This window comes from Oncorhynchus keta, chromosome 6 (genome assembly GCF_023373465.1).
Source record: "Oncorhynchus keta strain PuntledgeMale-10-30-2019 chromosome 6, Oket_V2, whole genome shotgun sequence".
NCBI lineage: Eukaryota > Metazoa > Chordata > Actinopteri > Salmoniformes > Salmonidae > Oncorhynchus > Oncorhynchus keta.
In genome coordinates, this window is record NC_068426.1 from 11,190,120 (window position 1) to 11,210,770 (window position 20,651).

The 20,651-nt window shown below is 41.0% G+C and overlaps 1 protein-coding gene across 3 annotated transcripts in view; it reads left to right on the forward strand.

Annotated features, from left to right (window-relative positions):
• LOC118384936 (bifunctional heparan sulfate N-deacetylase/N-sulfotransferase 1-like) overlaps positions 1-20,651 on the forward strand; it is a 144,029-nt gene that overhangs the window by 20,219 nt on the left and 103,159 nt on the right. For 2 of the 3 annotated variants that reach the window (XM_035771648.2, XM_035771649.2), the window contains exon 2: positions 18,093-18,272. The exons of the other annotated variant lie outside the window; for it this stretch is intronic. The gene's annotated coding sequence lies outside the window, so the exon portion shown is untranslated. The remainder of the gene's footprint in view (positions 1-18,092; positions 18,273-20,651) is intronic. 3 annotated transcript variants of the gene reach the window in all.

A 20,651-nucleotide genomic window follows, 5' to 3' on the forward strand; every position in this document is an offset into this window, starting at 1 on the left:
GCTGATCTGTCGTCAGTATTGTGAAATGATGTCAAGGGAAGATTTGAATGGAGAAGGGGAATCTGAGAGCAGTGCTCCCGTTCTTTCCATCCTGTCCGCTTCGAAAACAACATGCTCCAACGACGCACTTAGCGATCGTTCTCTCTGCGTGCTCTCTGCATGTTACATCTTCGGCCATTTTTATTAGGGAAGATGTATTTGTTAAAACACACGAAAGCCAAAGTTTTATCAGGAAACCGGCCCTGGTTCATTAGGTGTTTGTCTGCATGCGAGGAGACAACTAGCTGATTGTCTGTAATGACTGGGATTGCTCTGTTGATCTCTGGTCTTACGCTAATGATTATCCAGGTGTCCTTGCTACTATTGTAAACCGCACTAATGTCATTTGTTTGGCGTAGCTCAGCTCCTTATGTTTATTCTACTGAATCCTTTTGACTGGTTGAAATGGAATTAGGATTTACTGAGAGTAGTTAAGTGATAGATAAAATGCAGACTCGCTGTCTGCTCGCATGTTCGGAATGCAGTTTATTATATCATGACATAGACAGTGTCTAAATGCTATGTGCCACTGTTTTGTACTAATGAGTCACTTATTGCTCTGTGGAGACCAGAGTTGAAGAAGTTTGTTGGCAGTAGGAGTCTTCCTTTAATGCAGCTCGTGCCCGTCTTCTGATTAGTCCGGTTTGACCCGACGACAGTGTCATCCACGTCCATATTGATTTCATTAGGAGAGATTCTCACCAACTAATCTACACCAATTTAGATTTGGCTGATGTCCACGTTCTCACAATTGATGTGAACAGCATTGTTGACAGTAATGAGCCTCTGACACGAGAGCCACCATGTTTCAGTGCGTGTCAAATTAGCAAAACCCTGCGGTTAGTGCCCTTAGCACAGTAGTTAGACTGTTTTACTCAATTGGCCGTTGCCAGCTGACACTCAGGGTTGCAACACCTTTAATTTGAACAAGACTCCTCATGAACACACATTATTCAGTGCAATACTCTCTCAATACCAGTGTACATTTGTCACGCTGTAAGGTTCATAAAATGCCAATCACAATGACCGGTATTTACCAGCATGTCAAATCCACTGATCTGACAAACCGGTGAAGTCTAAAATTCACCTGTTAGCATCATGATAAATGCCCGGCCAGGCCAGCAGCAAAAATGACTGGAATAATGCTGAGTAGGCTATAATGTTAATCTGTGTATGATCCCATAATCTGGTGGGAATGAACCATGCAGCTCTACCACTGTAGGTGGCCTATACTGTTAGTGTTAGTATTAAGCCTGCATTTATAATCACATGGATCCAGAGAAGCAAATCTCCATTCAGCCAACGTGAATTAGTCGACATGCATACACACACACACACAGTGGTATACCATTCCGCAGGTATCAGACTGCCATACCTTTCATTTTCAGTCAGCCGTGATACAGTGGGAAGTCTGCTGCTATGTGATTCCCCCCCCCCCCCAGTTGAGATTGGCATGATGGTCCCAGTCTACAGTAGGCTTTAGTGATATGTTAACTGGAGATTTCACTATTTTATAATATTACAGTTTACACCAAGCTATCTATTCTACACACAAATAGTGTGTGTGTGTGTGTGTCCAGTCCCATGTTCTATTGCTATCAACTGATTTCGCCCAGCCTTGAGCCTGCTCCAGGTTTCCTTTTGTTACAGTCCCAGGTTTTCACTGATGTCATGCACCACAGTATGGACCTGTCACAATGACTGATGTAGATTTCGATTAGTTTTATCAGTCAGGGATGGTGCCATGTCTTGTTCTGAACATGAAGAATTGATGAAAAGTGTACATGTAAGTGTTGAGTCAGAGATTGTAGGCCAGGTCTCTCCCAGCAGGACTAGACAGTATTTCCTTATGGATGTGAAGCTGACTGCTGTCAATTTTGTGACTTTGGGTCTCAGGTGCAGTCAATCATTCTATTGATTTGCAGCCCTGTGTCTGCACTTATAATATTTTGTATTTATTAAGGGCCCCCATTAGTTCCTGCCAAGGCAGCAGCTCTTCTTCCTGGGGTTTATTAAGGCCCCCATTAGTTCCTGCCAAGGCAGCAGCTCTTCTTCCTGGGGTTTATTAAGGCCCCCATTAGTTCCTGCCAAGGCAGCAGCTCTTCTTCCTGGGGTTTATTAAGGCCCTCATTAGTTCCTGCCAAGGCAGCAGCTCTTCTTCCTGGTGTCCAAACAAGATTAAGGCAATGTCCACACAAAAATAAACAGTACATGATATAGGACATTATTACACCACTACATATCTACAATGCAGAATGTATAATACCACAATATTACATTTTAATGTGTGTGTGTGTGTGTGTGTGTATTGTTCCATAAGGTAGTTTTTATGTTTCTTCAGTATGATTTTACTGCCCGCTTGAGTTACTTGATGTGGAATAGAGTTCCAGGTAGTCATGGCTCTATATAGTACTCTGCATTTCCCAGAGTCTGTTTTGGACTTTGGGTCTGTGAAGAGACCCCTCGTGGTATGCCTTGTGTGGTATGCATTAGAGGTCGGACGATTATGATTTTTCAACGCCGATTATTGGCGGTCCAAAAAAAAGCCCCGATACCGATTTAAACGGTCAATTTAAAAAAAAATTAACAAAATCTAATTATTTGCAATAATGACAATTACAACAATACTGAATGCACACTTATTTGAACTTAATATAATACATAAATAAAATCAATTTAGCCTCAAATAAGTAATGTAACATGTTCAATTTGGTTTAAATAATGCAAAAGTGCAATATGTGCCATGGAAGAAAGCTATCGTTTCAGTTCCTTGCTCAGAACATGAGAACATATGAAAGCTGGTGGTTCCTTTTAACGTGAGTCTTCAATATTCCCAGGTAAGAAGTTTTAGGTTGTAGTTATAATAGGAATTAAGGGACTATTCTTCTCTCTACCATTTGTATTTCATTAACCTTTGACTATTGGATGTTCTTATAGGCACTTTAGTATTGCCAGTGTAACGGTATAGCTTCCGTCCCTCTCCTCGCTCCTCCCTGGGCTCGAACCAGGAACACATCGACAACAGCCACCCCAGCGTTATCCATGCAGAACAAGGGGAATAACTACTCCAAGTCTCGGAGCGAATGACGTTTGAAACTCAATTAGCGCGCACAATTTGACACAATTTCACCTGGTTAATATTGCCTGCTAACCTGGATTTCTTTTAGCTAAATATGCAGGTTTAAAAATATATACTTCTGTGTATTGATTTTAAGAAAGGCATTGATGTTTATGGTTAGGTACACATTGGAGCAACGATACGCACCGGATCGATTTATATGCAACGCAGGACACGCTAGATAATCTAGTAATATCATCAAACGTGTAGTTAACTAGTGATTATGATTGATTGTTTTTTTTATAAGAGAAGTTTAATGCTAGCTAGCAACTTACCTTGGCTTCTACTGCATTCGCGTAACTGGAGTGGCGTGCAATGTAATCAGGTGGTTAGAGCTTTGGATTAGTTAACTGTAAGGTTGCAAGATTGAATCCCCCGAGCTGACAAGGTAAAAATCTGTCATTATGCCCCTGAAAGAGATAGTTAACCTGTCTCGCGGAACCCCTCGCCAACAGCCAATGAAATTGCATGGCACCAAATACAAATCAACAGAAATCTCATGAATCAAATTTCACAAACATACAAGTATTAAGCACCATTTCAAAGATACAATTCTCATTAATCCAGCCACAATGTCTGATTTAAAAAATGCTTGACAGTGAAAGCTCCACAAACGATTCGGTTAGGTCACCACCAACTCACAGAAAAACCCAGCCATTTTTCCAGCCAAAGAGAGGATTCACAAAAAGCACAAGTAGAGAAAATTAATCACTAACCTTTGATCTTCATCAGATGACACTCATAGAACTTAATGTTACACAATAAATGTAGGTTTTGTTTGGTAAAGTTCATATTTATATCCAAAAATCTTTTGACATATTTTTTAACAAGTAGCAAAACTCCAGTGGCCAGGACACTGTTTACATCCCTAATGATGTCAGGCACCAGTGTCTTGATGGGTATTAGTTGCAGAAAGCAGATGCGGCTGAGCCCTGCACTCCAGAATTGTTCACTTTAAATGAAGCAAAAACTGAAGAGATTGTCATGCACTGTTTTACAATTATATAGCAATTGCTCCTTTTAGTGGAATTTAACTAAATAATTTGATTATGAAGCCTGTGTACCTGTTCCATTCCAGGTTGTGAGATTGCGTCAATGTGTTTACTGCTCAGTGTTTGCAGACAGAGAAAACAACAGCGGAAAGCAGAGAAGAGTCACTGCATCACACAGCCCTGGAAGAAATGCTCAATCCCAGACATGGTCAAGGCCAGAATTGGCATTTCGTATCACTTACATAGTTTTTTAAAAAATGGGTTTTTATAACTTGCTCAAACGGAATGAATGACTGATTTTGCTCATCTCAATGCTTGCATATGACGCACACTGCTATTTATTTGACTTGCTGCTTTTCCTTCTGTCAGCCAAAGTGTGATCTCTTCCAGGCAAGCAAGCTGTTTGAATTACATTGCTGTTGGAGGGAGAGAAAAAAAACGCGGGTTCAAATGTCAAGAGCGGTGACAAAAATGACTGACTTGTTTTTGCTTCCCTGTCTTGTGTTATTTCACTGGAGAGCTGACAAAGGTGGAGTTGTCATGGGGAGGAAAGGCTGATGAAACGTAGAGGAGAGATGTGGCAGGCAGCAGTTCAAGCCTCTCTGCTTCATAAACACTTCATTATGTAATTCCACTGCTCTGGCTGGCGTGGAGCCGGAGACCTTCGGTTGCACCAGAGTCCCTACACCCTGGAACACAACCATCTCACATGGACATCTGATTGATTTTCTTATTACATTGCACTCTGGAATGTGCTATCCAATCTTCCGATACATTTTTCTGAACTGCATGTATTTCTGTCTTCTGGGAAAGACTGATTTGAGCTTGCTGTTGCAGTAGATCTATGTCAGTGCTCACATTCTGCTCACCCCCGTTCTCTCTCTGACATAGCCTACTGTAACATGAAGGGCATACTGCTCCCCTCTTCTCTCACCTACTGTAACATGAAGAGCATACTGCTCCACTCTTCTCACCTACTGTAACATGAAGAGCATACTGCTCCACTCTTCTCACCTACTGTAACATGAAGGGCATATTGCCCCCCTTCTCTCCAGGGATGCAAACTAGTCGCCTTTTGGTGACATTTGAAGCCAAAATAGGTGACCTACGTGATTCATGTAGATCTGATAAGAAAAGTTTAGTAAGGGTGGGGTTGGATCACTACTGTAAACAAACGAGTGATGGGCGTTTGGAGCAATACTGGCAGCTGTATCCAAGGCACAGCCAATCATTGACATAACATAATGCAGTGCAGCACCCGACTGAAGAAAGAAGAGACAACCAACTTACTAGTTACAGCATCAACGCGCGTTCTGCAAAGTCTGCTTCCCAGTTACAGCAGCGTGTCCACTGAACGATAAGGAAGAGGTAGGTGAGAAGCCTGACCACGGAGACAGGGGTGAGAAGGTGATGAAGCGTACTTCATGAGCTGTAACCGAACAACTATTGGCATTTGGAAAGTTTGAGGCAATCCTTGCTTATCTGGATTGAATTGTCCGTTAGCTAGCCAGAAATGTTGAGCGACGTTAGCCAATTTATCTGATAACATAATTGCGTTTATGGTGTTTATTAGCTTGCTAATAAAGTCAGACCGTGAACGTTCACTCATATGAGGTTGTAACACTAGCTAACGTTAGTAACCTAACCAATTTGCTATAGTATTAACTGGTATACGACTCCTTGCCGTTCCTCAAGTTAACTCGTTAGTTGCTTACTGGACCCTGGCAATGTGAACTATCTGACAAACTAACCACTAGCTGTTAACTAATGTTTTCCCTCTACAGTATGTGGTTCAGTTTCAGAATGAGAGAATTGGGTGAATTTATTTAATTATTTTTCCTTTATTTAACTAGGCAAGTCCAGCTTGCCTCGTTGAACAAATTCTTATTTTCAATGATTGCCTAGGAACAGTGGGTGAACTGCCTTGTTCAGGGGCAGAACGACAGATTTTTAACTTGTCAGCTCGGGGATTCAATCTTGCAACCTTTCGGTTACTGGCCCAACGCTCTAACCACTAGGCTACCTGCCACCCCGTGTGACCACCAGAATTAGGTGAAAATTAGGCATTGCTTGTTGAACAAGTGGATTCAGGGATCAAGTGGAGCTGGACCTGGATTAAGCTGGATGCCACTATAGAGGTGAAAGGAACGCCACACACTTTTCCTCTTTCTCACTTATGCTGGCACATTGTAGAACAGATGTCCACAGGCAGAAAGTGTACAATGTAATGATGTGCAGTGTAGCAGCCCAAATATAGTTTTGTTTGTTGTTTAACTTGACAGTAACATGTGTTTGAGGGGGGATTCTATTTTCTATTTTTTTTAAACTCAGTGAATGTTATTTTTGCACACATGTAGCCTTGTGCGCTTGATCTATATCTATAGTGGCCACTGTAATAGAATGCCAGTTTTTTTTTTTCCATTCTGTATCTACTATAAGATGTTTTTTACCCCCACAAGTGCAATATTTATGTATGTGGTCACAAGCGTTCTATTATAAATGCCGTCAGGGCTAACTGCAATATTAGTCTATTGTTTTCTTTTCTCAAGACTTGTCATTTGCAGTAAAGTCTAGGCAACAAATAACATTTTTTTTTTTGCTGGGAGTTAGGTTCACAGAAACCACTTTATTTTACACACAGACTGATCATGTAGATAATATTCTTTGTTGTTTAATTAGTTAAAACCTGTATTTTCCAGCAAGCAGGGATTTTTCATGTTTCAGTGCATCAACAAAAAAAGTGTCACCTTTTTGGGCCCTCAGCAGTTTGCATCCCTGTCTCTCCTACTGTAACATGAAGGGCATACATTTCTAGTTCATTATTTCCCTTTGCAACAACAGTTAGTCTTAAGAAATGTAATCTAAGCGTTGATGTTTGGTGCGGCAGGTAGCCTAGTGGTTAGAGCGCAGGACTAATAACTGAAAGGTTGCTAGATTGAATCCCCGAGCTCACGAGGTAAAGATCTGTCTTTCTGCCACTGAACAAGGCAATTAACCCACTCTTCCTAGGCCGTCATTGTAAATAAGAATTTGTTCTTAAATGACTTGCCAAGTAAAATAAAATGTTCTGTTTTATTCCAGTCTTTTCTACTAGCGCCGACTGTCTGTTATACAGCCGATTTACTCATTTTCAGCCAGGCTACTTTTTCCATTTAAATTAACTAGGCTACTTTACAATTCGGTATGCATTACTAGCGATCTATTGGTAGGACAGGTGCCTGTCACTCACCAAGTCAGCGAAGACTGTCACACCAGCAGTGTTTCCCTGTCAGTCTGTCCCACCTCTTGATACGTGTGTATGCTGTGGTGGCAGTCAACATTTCTTTACACTGAGGAAGAGGGCATGAATTTGCACATCCCATATAAATTGTTTATTTGCCCTTTATCTACTTCCCCAGATACGGGTGAACTCCAGTTAGCATTAGACCAAGTGAAACGACACTACATGACCAAATGTATGTGGACACCCTTTCAAATTAGTGGATTCGGTGACTTCAGCCATACCCGTTGCTGACGGGTATAAAATCGAGCACACAGCCATTCAATCTCCATAGACAAACATTTGTAGTTAAATGGCCTTACTGAAGAGCTCAGTGACTTAACTTTGCACCGTCAACAAGTCCGTTTGTCAAATTTCTGCCCTGCTTGAGTTGCCCCTGTTAGCTGTAAGTGCTGTTACTGTGAAGTGGAAACATCTAGGAGCTGCAACTGCTCAGTCGCGAAGTGGTAGGCCACACAATCTCACAGAACGGGACGGCTGAGTGCTGTAGCACATGAAAAACGCCTGTCTTCGGTTGCAGCACTCACTACCGATTTCCAAACTGACTCTGAAAGTAACGTCAGTATAAGAACTGTTTGTCAGGAGCTTCATGAAATGGGTTTCCATGGACGAGCAGCCGCACACAAGCCTAAGATCACCATGCGCAATACCAAGCGTCAGCTGGACTGGTGTACAAGCTTAGAACAGATGTTCACAGGCAAAGTGTACAATGTAATAATGTGCAGTGTAGCAGCCCAAATATATTGGTATCTGGAGCAGCGCAGGAGAATGTTACCTGCTCCAATGCATAGTGCCAACTGTAAAGTTTGGAGGAGGAATAATGGTCTGTGGTGGTTTTTCATGGTTCGGGCTGGGCCCCTTAGTTCCAGTGAAGGGAAATCTTAATGTTACAGTATACAATGACATTCTAGACAAACTCTGGTTGGCTGGACCCACCCCCCTAGCCCGGGGGAGCCTGGCTGGCTACTTTTTCTATTAGGCTGGCTACTCTATTTGCTTGTGGAATAAACACTGTTTTTCCCTAGCAGCACAATATGATCAGCCTAAGCTTGTGTTTAGGTGCACTAGGCCTATATATGTCTAAGCAGGGGTTGGGCTTTTCTGCAAACTCGCATGCCTTCCTCTAGTCTATAAGATAATAAGGATCTTAGCCCTGATTTTGTTAAAGCCTGAAGCCTGTTCTCTGCGCTGCAGAACTGCTGATGCCAGGACTGTTTTCTTTCCCCCCCAATCTGAACTTTTTAAGTGTCTGCCTTTGTTGCTCTAGTTTCCAGTGCCTTGCACCCACGTGCACATCCGATATGGCGCGACACTGGTGCTGTGTGTGTGTGTGTGTGTGTGTGTGTGTAATTTCTCCTGCTGTTTCCATCTGTTGTCTGGGACTGTATGGGGAAGAGATTGAATGTGCAACCTGGAAGGAAGGAAAAATGTATTTTCTTAATTTGCCTCAGGGCCCCTCAGGTGGGAAACTAGCTCCACTTATCAGGCACAAACACACGAGGCTGCTTTCTGGGATGTTGTTTTAATGTTTACTTTGGAATACAATCAGTTAACATTGCATTACTTACTACTTACAATATGATACATATGTTAAGAAGGCAGACTAGCTCTGTTGTGAGATAACGGGGCGATCAAGGTTCTGTGAGAACTGTGCGATAGGCTGTGGCAAAGCCTATATTATGTTCAGCTGACATGGCATGGGGCACTAAATGTGAGCTGCAATCAATCTCTCATTTATAGGACACTGTTTTTTTAAGCAACTCTGAGTTGTTGAAGGTCATCTACATCTTCTGAGATTGTACTAGGACATGGCCCTTTGGCTCAGAGGAACACACACAGATTGCCTGGCTTAGAGCTTGTTGTTCGGGGACATGAATGTAAACGATGAGCTGCACTCCTGTAAGCTTGGCTCTTTAATCTTGAGCATCTAGGTCAGTTGTCAGTGAACTCATCATACATGCATCTAACCTCCCTTCCAGAATCCGCTTCATCCATGCGTTAGTTCTTGATCTAGGTCGCTTTTGCCTCAGCTGCTGCCTCAGTCTTGACCTATTCAGGAGAAGCGAGCGCTAAAATGTTCTCTAACTAAAAGCCTTCATTCCCACAGCACAGGAATGTAGGTAGTGTTGTTTTAGAGGATCCCTAAGGTGTTTCTGCTTCATGTAATATTTTTATACTGTTTTTTTATTTATTTATATGGTAACTAGCAGTTTTATACCGGCCGTGATCTGGGCGGCGCACAATTGGCCTAGCGTCGGTTTGTCCCGGGGTAGGCAGTCAAATAACGATTTTGTAAAATAAGAATGTGTTCTTAACTGACCTGCCTAGTTAAATAAAATAAAAATATATATATGGGAGCTAGCTGTTTGTATGGTTTTATATGGTAACTAGCTGTTTTAAACTGTTTTGGTGAAGTTGCCAGTAGAGGTTGTTTTTTATTTTTCTGAGGGAAAATGCAGTGGTTATTTTATTTTGGTGTGTCTAGGGATTAAGCTTTAACGTCCATGTGTAATTACAACTTCCAGGATGACACTATGGAGTTGGTGATTATACAGTACCAGTCAAAAGTTTGGACTCCTACTCAGTCCAGGGTTTTTCTTTATTTTTGCTATTTTCTACATTGTAAAATAATAGTGAAGACATCAACAAAACTATGACCTAATTAGGGCTGATTTCATGTTTTCAAAACTATTTTTTATATACCTTTATTTAAATAGGCAAGTCAGTTAAGAACACGTTCTTATTTTCAATGATGGTCTAGGAACGGTGGGTTAACTGCCTTGTTCAGGGGCAGAACAACAGACCGTGTCAGCTCGGGGGATCCAATCTTGCAACCTTACAGTTAACTAGTCCAATGCAATAACGACCTGCCTCTCTCGTTGCACTCCCCAAGGAGACTGCCTGTTAAGCGAATGCAGTAAGCCAAGGTAAGTTGCTAGCTAGCATTAAACTTATTTTATAAAAAACAATCAATCATAATCACTAGTTAACTACACATGGTTGATGATATTACTAGATATTATCTAGCGTGTCCTGCGTTGCATATAATCTGACAGCATACTTAGATACTTGTTTCTGACTGAGAGGTGGTAGGCAGAACCAGGCGCGTAAACATTCATTCAAACAGCACTTTTGTGCGTTTACCAGCAGCTCTTCATTGTGCGTCAAGCATTACTCTGTTTATGACTTCAAGCCTATCAACTCCCGAGATGAGGCTGGTGTAACCAAAGTGAAATGGCTAGCTAGTTAGCGTGCGCTAATTGTGTTTCAAACTTCACTCGCTCTGAGCCTTCTAGTAGTTGTTCCCCTTGCTCTGCATGGGTAACGCTGCTTCGATGGTAGCTGTTGTCGTTGTGTTGCTGGTTCGAGCCCAGGGAGGAGCGAGGAGAGGGACGGAAGCTATACTGTTACACTGGCAATACTAAAGTGCCTATAAGAACATCCAATAGTCAAAGGTTAATGAAATACAAATGGTATAGAGGGAAATAGTCCTATAATTCCTATAACTACAACCTAAAACTTCTTACCTGGGAATATTGAAGACTCATGTTAAAAGGAACCACCAGCTTTCATATGTTCTCATGTTCTGAGCAAGGAACTGAAACGTTAGCTTTCTTACATGGCACATATTACACTTTTACTTTCTTCTCCAGCACTTTGTTTTTGCATTATTTAAACCAAATTCAACATGTTTCATTATTTACTTGAGGCGAAATAGATTTTATTAATGTATTATATTAAGTTAAAATAAGTGTTCATTAAGTATTGTTGTAATTGTCATTATTACAAATACATTTCTAAAAATCGGCCAATTAATCGGTATCGGCGTTGAAAAATCATAATCGGTCGACCGCTAGACATAACACATTTTATATTTGAGATTCTTCAAAGTAGCCACCCTATGCCTTGACAGCGTTTCACTCTTGGCATTCTCTCAACCAGCTTCATGAGTTGGTCACCTGGAATGTATTTCAATTAACAGGTGTGCCTTGTTAAAAGTTCATTTGTGGATTTCAAGGCACAGTTAAACAGCATAGCTACCACAGCATTCTGCAGTGATGCGCCATCCCATCTGGTTTGCGCTTAGTACCACTATCATTTGTTTTTCAACAGGACAATGACCCAAAACGCACTCTCCAGGCTGTGTAAGGACTATTTCAACAAGAAGGCGAGTCATGCAGTGCTGCATCATGACCTGGCCTCCAAAATCGCCCAACCTCAACCCAATTGAGATGGTTTGGGATGAGTCGGACCACAGAGCGAAGGAAAAGCAGCCAACAAGTGCTCAGCATATGTGGGAACTCCTTCAAGACTGTTGGAAAAGCATTCCAGGTGAAGCTGGTTGAGAGAATGCAAAGCTGAAATCAAGGCAAAGGGTGGCTGTTTGAAGGATCTCAAATAGAAAATACATTTTGATTTGTTAAACACTTTTTTTGTGGTTACCACATGATTGCATATGGGTTATTTCATAGTTTTGATGTCTTCACTATTATTCTATAATGTAGAAAAGAGTAAAAATAAAGAAACCCTTGAATGAGTAGGTGTTCTAAAACTTTTGACTGTATGTGAAGATGTATGTGAAGATGATCACGATGTGAAAGACTGGAAACTACCTGGCTCATCCTCCATGATCCCAGTTCTATCAGCACTAAAAGCTCCTAAAGGATAGAAGCGGCCACGGCTCAAAACTGCTCTTTATTAAGCTTTTGCTGAAAAGATCGCATTTAATGAATTCATTTTTTCCACAAAGACGTTTTGTTATATCGGGACAGAATTAGGCTAATGCTTTGCCATGACTAAAAAAAGATGGTCATTATCAAAATAAAATGATTGTGTTTGTGGGGAAGTTACAGAAACCACAATGTAATCGCATAATGATCAAAGAGGCTATAGAAAAAGACAACAAAGATAAATGACTTTCATTTTGCAATGGTAGTCATAGCACAATTATAATGTGTCCTTCACTCAGCTTTGCGTTCTTCACCATCTGTTGTTATGGTCACGAAATGTCATGAAATTATTGCAATGTCTCAGAGTTCTGTGGAAAACACTAAGGAAGGGGCTTTCACACACGTTGTTCCCAAACTCTGGTGTGTTCGCCCGCTTGGTTTGTTTGGACTGGTGTAAAGTGAACACACTACCTATGTGGTTTATTAAATGGTGGTCTTGGTCAGATTCAATTTGTACCAATTCGTACAGTGGTGTGGTTTGCTGCAAGTCAGAAAGTATTCAGGTTCAAACAAAGGAGAAGAACCAGAATTGCACAGTATTAATGGTTTTGACAGCAGCACATTTCTGAGCACATCTGATGCAGATTAGGGGAGACGGGGGCTGTACTGGGGATGTAGGCTATTGAATGTAGACTTCACCTAGCACTTAGAGCAGGTATTGCGCTGTTTCCTCCCATATGTTGTTGGAAGAGCAAATTGAAAGTAATGAAGATGACACAAGTTGTGTTTCTTTATAATCATAGATGAATTTAACCTCTGGGATATTCGGGACGGTAGCATCCCACCTCGCCAACAGCCAGTAAAGTGCAGGGCGCCAAATTCGAAACAACAAAAATGTCATAATTAAAATTCCTCAAGCATACAAGTTTTTTTTACACCATTTTAAAGATAAAATTCTCGTTAATCCAGCCACAGTGTCTGATTTCAAAAAGGCTTTACAGCGAAAGCACCACAAATGATTGTTAAGTCACCACCAAGTCACAGAAAAACACAGACATTTTTCCAGCCAAAGATAGGAGTCACAAAAAGCAGAAATATTGATCAAATGAATCACTAACCTTTGATCTTCATCAGATGACACTCATAGGACTTCATGTTACACAATACATGTATGTTTTGTTCAATAAAGTGCATATTTATATCCAAAAATCTAATTTTACATTGGTGTGTTATGTTCAGTAGTTTCAAAACATGCAGTGATTTTGCAGAGAGCCACATCAATTTACAGAAATACTCATAATAAACATTGATAAAAGATACAGCTATTATACATGGAACTTTAGATAAACTTCTCCTTAATGCAACCGCTGTGTCAGATTTCAAAAAACCTTATGGAAAAAGCATATCATGCAATAATCTGAGTTCAAAGACTAAAACAGCCAAAGAGATATCCGCCATGTTGTGGAGTTAACAGAAGTCAGAAATAGCATTATAAATATTCACTTACCTTTGATCTTCATCAGAATGCACTCCCAGGAATCCCAGTTCCACAATAAATGTTTGACTTGTTCGATAAAGTTCATAATTTATGTCCAAATACCTCCTTTTGTTAGGGCGTTTGGTAACCAAATCCAGCCAAAAGGTCGTAAGAAAAGTCCAAAACGTTATATTACAGGTCGTAGAAACATGTCAAACGAAGTATAGAATAAATCTTTAGGATGTTTTTATCATAAATCTTCAATAATGATCCTAACCCGAGAATTATTTTGTCTGTAGAAAAGCAATGGAACGCAAGCTAACTTTCACATGACCGCGTGTCATGAGCTCATGGCAATCTGCCATCAATCCCCTCTCATTCGGCCCCCCTTCACAGTAGACGCATCAAACAAGGTTCTAAAGACTGTTGACATCTAGTGGAAGCCTTAGGAAGTGCAAAATGGCCCCACAGACACTATTGGAATGGCAATGAGTTGAAAAACTACAAACCTCAGATTTCCCACCTCCGGGTTGGATTTTTCTCAGGTTTTCACCTGCCATATGAGTTCTGTTATACTCAGACATCATTCAAACAGTTTTAGGAACTTCAGTGTTTTCTATCCAAATACTTTTTTACTTTTTTTATTTTTTTACCTACCTAAATATACTAATTATATGCATATTCTAGTTTTGGACACATGGAATAAACAAACATAGTCAATAATACAATAGAGAAAGTATATATACAGTGTGTGCAAATGAGGTAGGATAAGGGGGGTGAGGCAATAAACAGGCCATAGTGTCACAATTATTACAATATGGCAAATGAAACACTGGTGTGATAGTTATGCAGAAGTTGAGTGTGCAAGTAGCGATACTGGTGTGCAAAATAAATGACAATATGGTGATGAGGTAGTTGGATGGGCTATTTACAGATTGGCTATGTACCGGTGCAGTGATCTGTGAGCTGCTCTGACAGCTGATGTTTAAAGTTAGTGAGGGAGATATGAGTTTCCAGCTTCAGTGATTTTTGCAGTTTGTTCCAGTCATTGGCAATGGAGAACTGGAAGGAAAGGCTGCCAAAGGAGGAACTGACTTTGGTGGTTACCAGTGAAATATGCCTGCTGGAGGGTGTGCTGCGGGTAGGTGTTGCTATGGTGACCAGTGAGCTGAGATAAGGCGGGGCTTTACCTAGCAATGACTTATAGATGACCTGGAGCCAGTGGGTTTGGCAACGGACATGAAGCGAGGGCCAGCCAACGAGAGCATACAGGTTGCGGTGGTGGGTAGTATAAGGGGCTTTGGTGACAAAACGGATGGCACTGTGATAGACTGCATCCATCTAGCTGAGTAGAGTGTTGGAGGCTATTTTGTAAATGACAGTGCCGAAGTCGAGGATTGGTAGGAAGGTCAGTTTTACAAGGGTGTTTGACAGCATGAGTGAAGGGTGCTATGTTGCAAAATAGGAAGCCAATTCAGTTTTACTATGTATGTATGGAATGTAAAACGATCTGGACCAAATGGAGAAACAATTAATCAAACCCTAATTCGAGCATTAGCTCAGAACTGTGTGAAAATGACCTTTGTGTGCTTTGAGGACTGGCATGTGAGATGAGTTCAGAGCACGTTTGAGGAGCAGCCAGTTAAGTGTTGGGGCTGATCCTGAGACCAAACCTTTGGGTGGCTCTATCAGAATAAGCTTTATTTTATTTGCGAAGTACATTTTCACATACCCGGATTTGACTCGGTGAAGTAGTGATGCTAGCAATAGGCTAAATGTACAGACTTAATATAGAGGAATTTACACCATCTCTAGAATATAAACAGAATATAAATAATTTCGTTGCAAGTCACGTGCTGCCTCACTGAGCACCACATAGATAGCTAAGTACATTAGCATGGATGGATTCTCTGGGCGTTATGCTCCTTGGCAGTTCCACAGAGCAGTGAAATGCTTTCTCCAATTCCTGCCTCTCTTAAATGCATTTATTTAATCTGGTTTAGGATGATCTATTTTGCAAAGGTGTGTGTGTGTGTGTGTGTGTGTGTGTGTGTGTGTGTGTGAAAAAGCAAGGGAGGAAAATTAAATGAGTAGCCCATTGAATTATGATTCCTTCTACCTTCATTCCTTCCACACATGTGATTGCATTTCTCTGCATGCATATTGTATAGGCTTTTCATGTCTGGAATTGTCATGCGGGTCGTATTATCCTGCCGTGTCTGTCAATATGACTCTCGCTTTCTTTGATTTTATATATATTTATAAAGCCACATTGATAACATCCATCACTTCACAACCCCAGTCCTAGTTGGAATAACAGAAGAGATTTTGCAAATGAGCACTGTTGTCTCAGGGAGAAGGTCTGAGCATGCCTCCTCAAGGTGACAACTTTACGTTGCACATCACATGTCAGCCCGGACAGTGGGCACAGAAGATTAAAAAAAATATATATATATATACTTATTCCGTTGTGGGAGAGAGGGGGATTACGGGTAGCTTTTGGAATTGGGAGGGTTTTTTTCGGCTTTTCAGGGCTAGAACCCCATTATTTGGGGTTGGCATCCGTCATTTTTAGAGTATCGTAACCCTTTGTAGGTGAGAGAAGGGGACAGGCTCAAACTGCCAACAATAACAAAACCATTAGCATCAGCTGTGAGCTCTGACATGATCTGTCAACAGTCAGTAAAATAGTATGATTGTTTTGGCCTTGGTTTCAGGATATGAGGAGTATACATTCTGGGCCCCCCCAAAAATATGACTACTATCCCAAATTCTCTATCTCTCCCTACAAATATAGGCTGCCGCTTACAGCCATCAGATTTTTCAAAATTATGTTGGCAAATAAACAGCAATCCAAAACACCACCGGCCTTGAACACAAACCACTGTCAGAAGGATTGACCATTTCACAGTACAGAAATGAGAATGGTTCCTCCTCCAATGGTTACTCCTCCACATTCTTCCCACGACAACCAAGGGAGAAAAAAATAAATCCCTCTTTGAAAATGTTGAGCATTTCCTTTCCAGATAGACGAGACTGAGGATTTGTTCTCTCTGAATGGGAAATATGGGGAGCAGATTCAAACAATGGTCAGACACATCAAACTACTTAGTTCTTTAGAGGATTCCTAGAGAGGACTACTTAGTTCTTTAGAGGATTCCTAGAGAGGACTACTTAGTTCTTTAGAGGATTCCTAGAGAGGACTACTTAGTTCTTTAGAGGATTCCTAGAGAGGACTACTTAGTTCTTTAGAGGATTCCTAGAGAGGACTACTTAGTTCTTTAGAGGATTCCTAGAGAGGACTACTTAGTTCTTTAGAGGATTCCTAGAGAGGACTACTTAGTTCTTTAGAGGATTCCTAGAGAGGACTACTTAGTTCTTTAGAGGATTCCTAGAGAGGACTACTTAGTTCTTTAGAGGATTCCTAGAGAGGACTACTTAGTTCTTTAGAGGATTCCTAGAGAGGACTACTTAGTTCTTTAGAGGATTCCTAGAGAGGACTACTTAGTTCTTTAGAGGATTCCTAGAGAGGACTACTTAGTTCTTTAGAGGATTCCTAGAGAGGACTACTTAGTTCTTTAGAGGATTCCTAGAGAGGACTACTTAGTTCTTTAGAGGATTCCTAGAGAGGACTACTTAGTTCTATGAGAACCTAAATCATATAGCACATACGAAGGAAGCATGTGTGTGTCGATCAATCCCTCCCTCCCTCTAGGAAGTAGCTGTATGTTCCTCAGTATTGCCACACTAGCTCTACCAACATTGAGCTGGGCCAGCACACAACTGGTTGGAGTTAGACTGAGTTTTGAATAGTACACGGTCAGGTAATGTGTATTTATCAAGATGATGAATAAGGGCGTTTGACATATCTTTTTATATTCCCGATCACGCTTTCATTCTCAATACTGCACTAGTATGCACATTCCACAGGAGATGGGCTTAGTAGTGAGTTGACCCAATTGTAATCTGGTAAGTGTGCTCTTTTTGAAGTGGTACCCTTTCCTTTATCTCAAACCCCAGTGCGTTTACATAATTAAGTGTTGTTGCTGTAATGTTGATTCACAGTTGGCTGTACAGTGTGAATATTGTCACGTTAAAATATCACAGTACAATCAAATGTGTAATTCAATGGTTTTGAATGTAAATTTGACATCTTCATAAGTATTTTTCATAAAAGTGACATTGTTTAATCTGATACAAGCTATTAGAATGACTGGTGGTGTGTAGGCTAACCCCCCACCCTGTTTCATATTGATCTACAATGGAGCTTTACTCTTAAACCAATGTGGCTCTGTATCTTCCAGACTCTTTTAATATAATATGCCACTTAGCAGATGATTTTATCATACATTTTATGCATACAGTTTTTACGTTTGGGTGTTCCTGAAAATAGAACACACTGTTCTGGAATTACAAGTTTCAGTCTACCAACTGAGCTACAGAGGACCTAGTTTTTTGTTGTTGTCATGCATACATCTCATTTAATAAATGTTGTCTTCTTCTTCTGTTTTTCTAGGCGTGCCTGTCTGGTGTGTCTGTGAGGAACATTAGTCTATATCACCAAATACACCAGGGTCCCCTGACCTGAAGCCTGTTCATATCTGATGCTCTTTCAGAAGAGAGAGTACCACCGCACTGTGGCTGGAGATTTTGTTTTAAGGAAGAGAACCCCCACCCCCCCACCGTTTGGAAAAGGGTAAGAACGTGTCTTTTATCCTGATGAGCGTCCTGTTCAGGGACTGTACACTACCATTCAAAAGTTTGGGGTCGCCTAGAAATGTCCTTGTTTTGAATGAAAAGCAATTTTTTTTTTGTACATTACAATAACATCAATTTGATCAGAAATACAGAGTAGACATTGTTAATGGTTAAAAAAAATATATATAAAAGGATCTTGTACAACACTGTACTGGCAACACTGTACTGCTCCCTTCACAGAACAGCGTAAACTGGCTCTAACCAGAATAGAAAGAGTGGGAGGCCCCGGTGCACAACTGAGCAAGAGGACAAGTACATTAGCATCCCGGAGTCGCCTCTTCACTGTTGAGACTGGTGTTTTGCGGGTACTATTTAATGAAGCTGCCAATTGAGGACTTGTGAGGCATCTGTTTCTCAAACTAGACACTAATGTACTCAGTTGTGCAACAGGGCCTCACACTCTTTATATTCTGGTTAGGGCCAGTTTGCACTGTTCTGTGAAGGGAGTAGTACACATCATTGCATGAGATCTTTAGTTTCTTGACAATTTCTCACGTGGAGTAGCCTTCATTTCTCGGGACTAGAATAGACTGATGAGTTTCAGAAGAAACATTTTGAGCCTGTAATCGAACCCACAAATGCTGATGCTCCAGACACTCAACTAGTCTATAGAAGGTCAGTTTAATTGCTTCTTTAAATCAGAACAACAGTTTTCAGCTGTGCTGACATAATTGCAAAAGGGTTTTCTAATGATCAATTAGACTTTTAAAATGATGAAGTTGGATTAGCTAACACGATGTGCCATTGGAACACAGGAGTGATGGTGTTTGATACATGGGTACACCTATGTAGATATTCCATTAACAGGCAGCTGTTTCCAGCTACATTAGTCCTATACAACATCAACAATGTCTGCACTGTATTACTGATCAATTTGATGGTTATTTTAATGGACAAAGCTCCCTCACGCTCCAGAAACAGGGGAGAGGTTCCCTCCTGCCACATTCTGTCTCGGACAAGGCTTACTGTCATCCTGGGTGGGGGGTGGACTGATTTGGATGGCGGAGGTGGCAGGTCTCCTGGAGGAGCATTCAGCACTGAAACAAGGGGCGAAGAGTGAACACTCGGCCTCCCTCCCCTAATAAGACAAAGCACCCTGTGCTTAAGTGAGAGGTGGAAGTGCCTGTACCTGTCACTTGCCGTTTGGGTTGTGTGCCAGTGGTATGCTAGTAGCAGCCTGTTCAGCAGGCATTCTAACCTTGGGGGTTTGATCTGGCTAATTTAACACAAAATATCCTCTGTCAAAACCTGGGTTCGAAGTTCGCACCGATATTGGATCACATCGAATGAAGGAAATACAATATTGGGTTTCCAGTGCAAATGGATTGACTATTTCAAAATGAGGAACTAAAATCGGGTAGTCGGAGGAGCTTGCCCATTTGGGCTGTTGCCCACGGTACTTGATCTGTCTAGCTGCTCAATATGGATTTGCTTTGAGTTTATTCGTTCTCAAAGAGATGTCCATTATGAACAAATACAAAGTTATAGTACTTTTTGTACTACACCACATGTAAGATCTTTGACTATTCATGTGTACTGCATTACTGAAAGAAATGGCATTTGGCTCATAGGCATTTTGTGTATTTCAACAAGTTTACATTTTCTTCGCCTTCTGTACGTTAGGGAAGAAGTGGAGGAGAATGAATTATGAACTTTCATGAATAATTGAAAGTATTTGGCAGAATTTATTAATTAATATGTGAGAAAGGCATCTCCTAGAGCCATTTACTGTGCTGGGACTAACTCACAACACCGCCTGATTCTGCAAGGCTGCTTCAACCTGGAGAATGATTAGCCAGTCAGGGCAGACAGACCTTTTGTCAAATGATGCATATTTAAGACCTCATGAGACATAGTCTTACGTCAGATGGCGTTACTCCTACGCAACGCTCGTCCCTCAACCGATCTGTCTTGTAGGATGTGGAAGTTTTATTTATTCAGTATTTGAATACTCCCGAGTATCTACCATTCAACAATGAAAACATAATCACTGCGTTCTCGTATGACTCCATGAAATAGGCAGAATAACTAGAAAAATTATTACAAATGTGACAGTGATTTAATAGTTTGCCTTTGTGAGAAGATAAAAACTAAGCGGTGGCTTTCTCTTGCATAAATTATGTGCTAGGACGTCAGTCTCCAGTGCAATGACTTCCAACTTGATCATCTGCTTAGCTTACTGTTGTAATGTTAGCTAGCTACACTGAACAAAAAGGTTGTAGTCATTAAAACTTGTTTTTCAACACCTCCACAAATTTCTTGTTAACAAACTATAGTTTTGTCAAGTCGGTTAGGACATCGACTTGTGCCTGACACA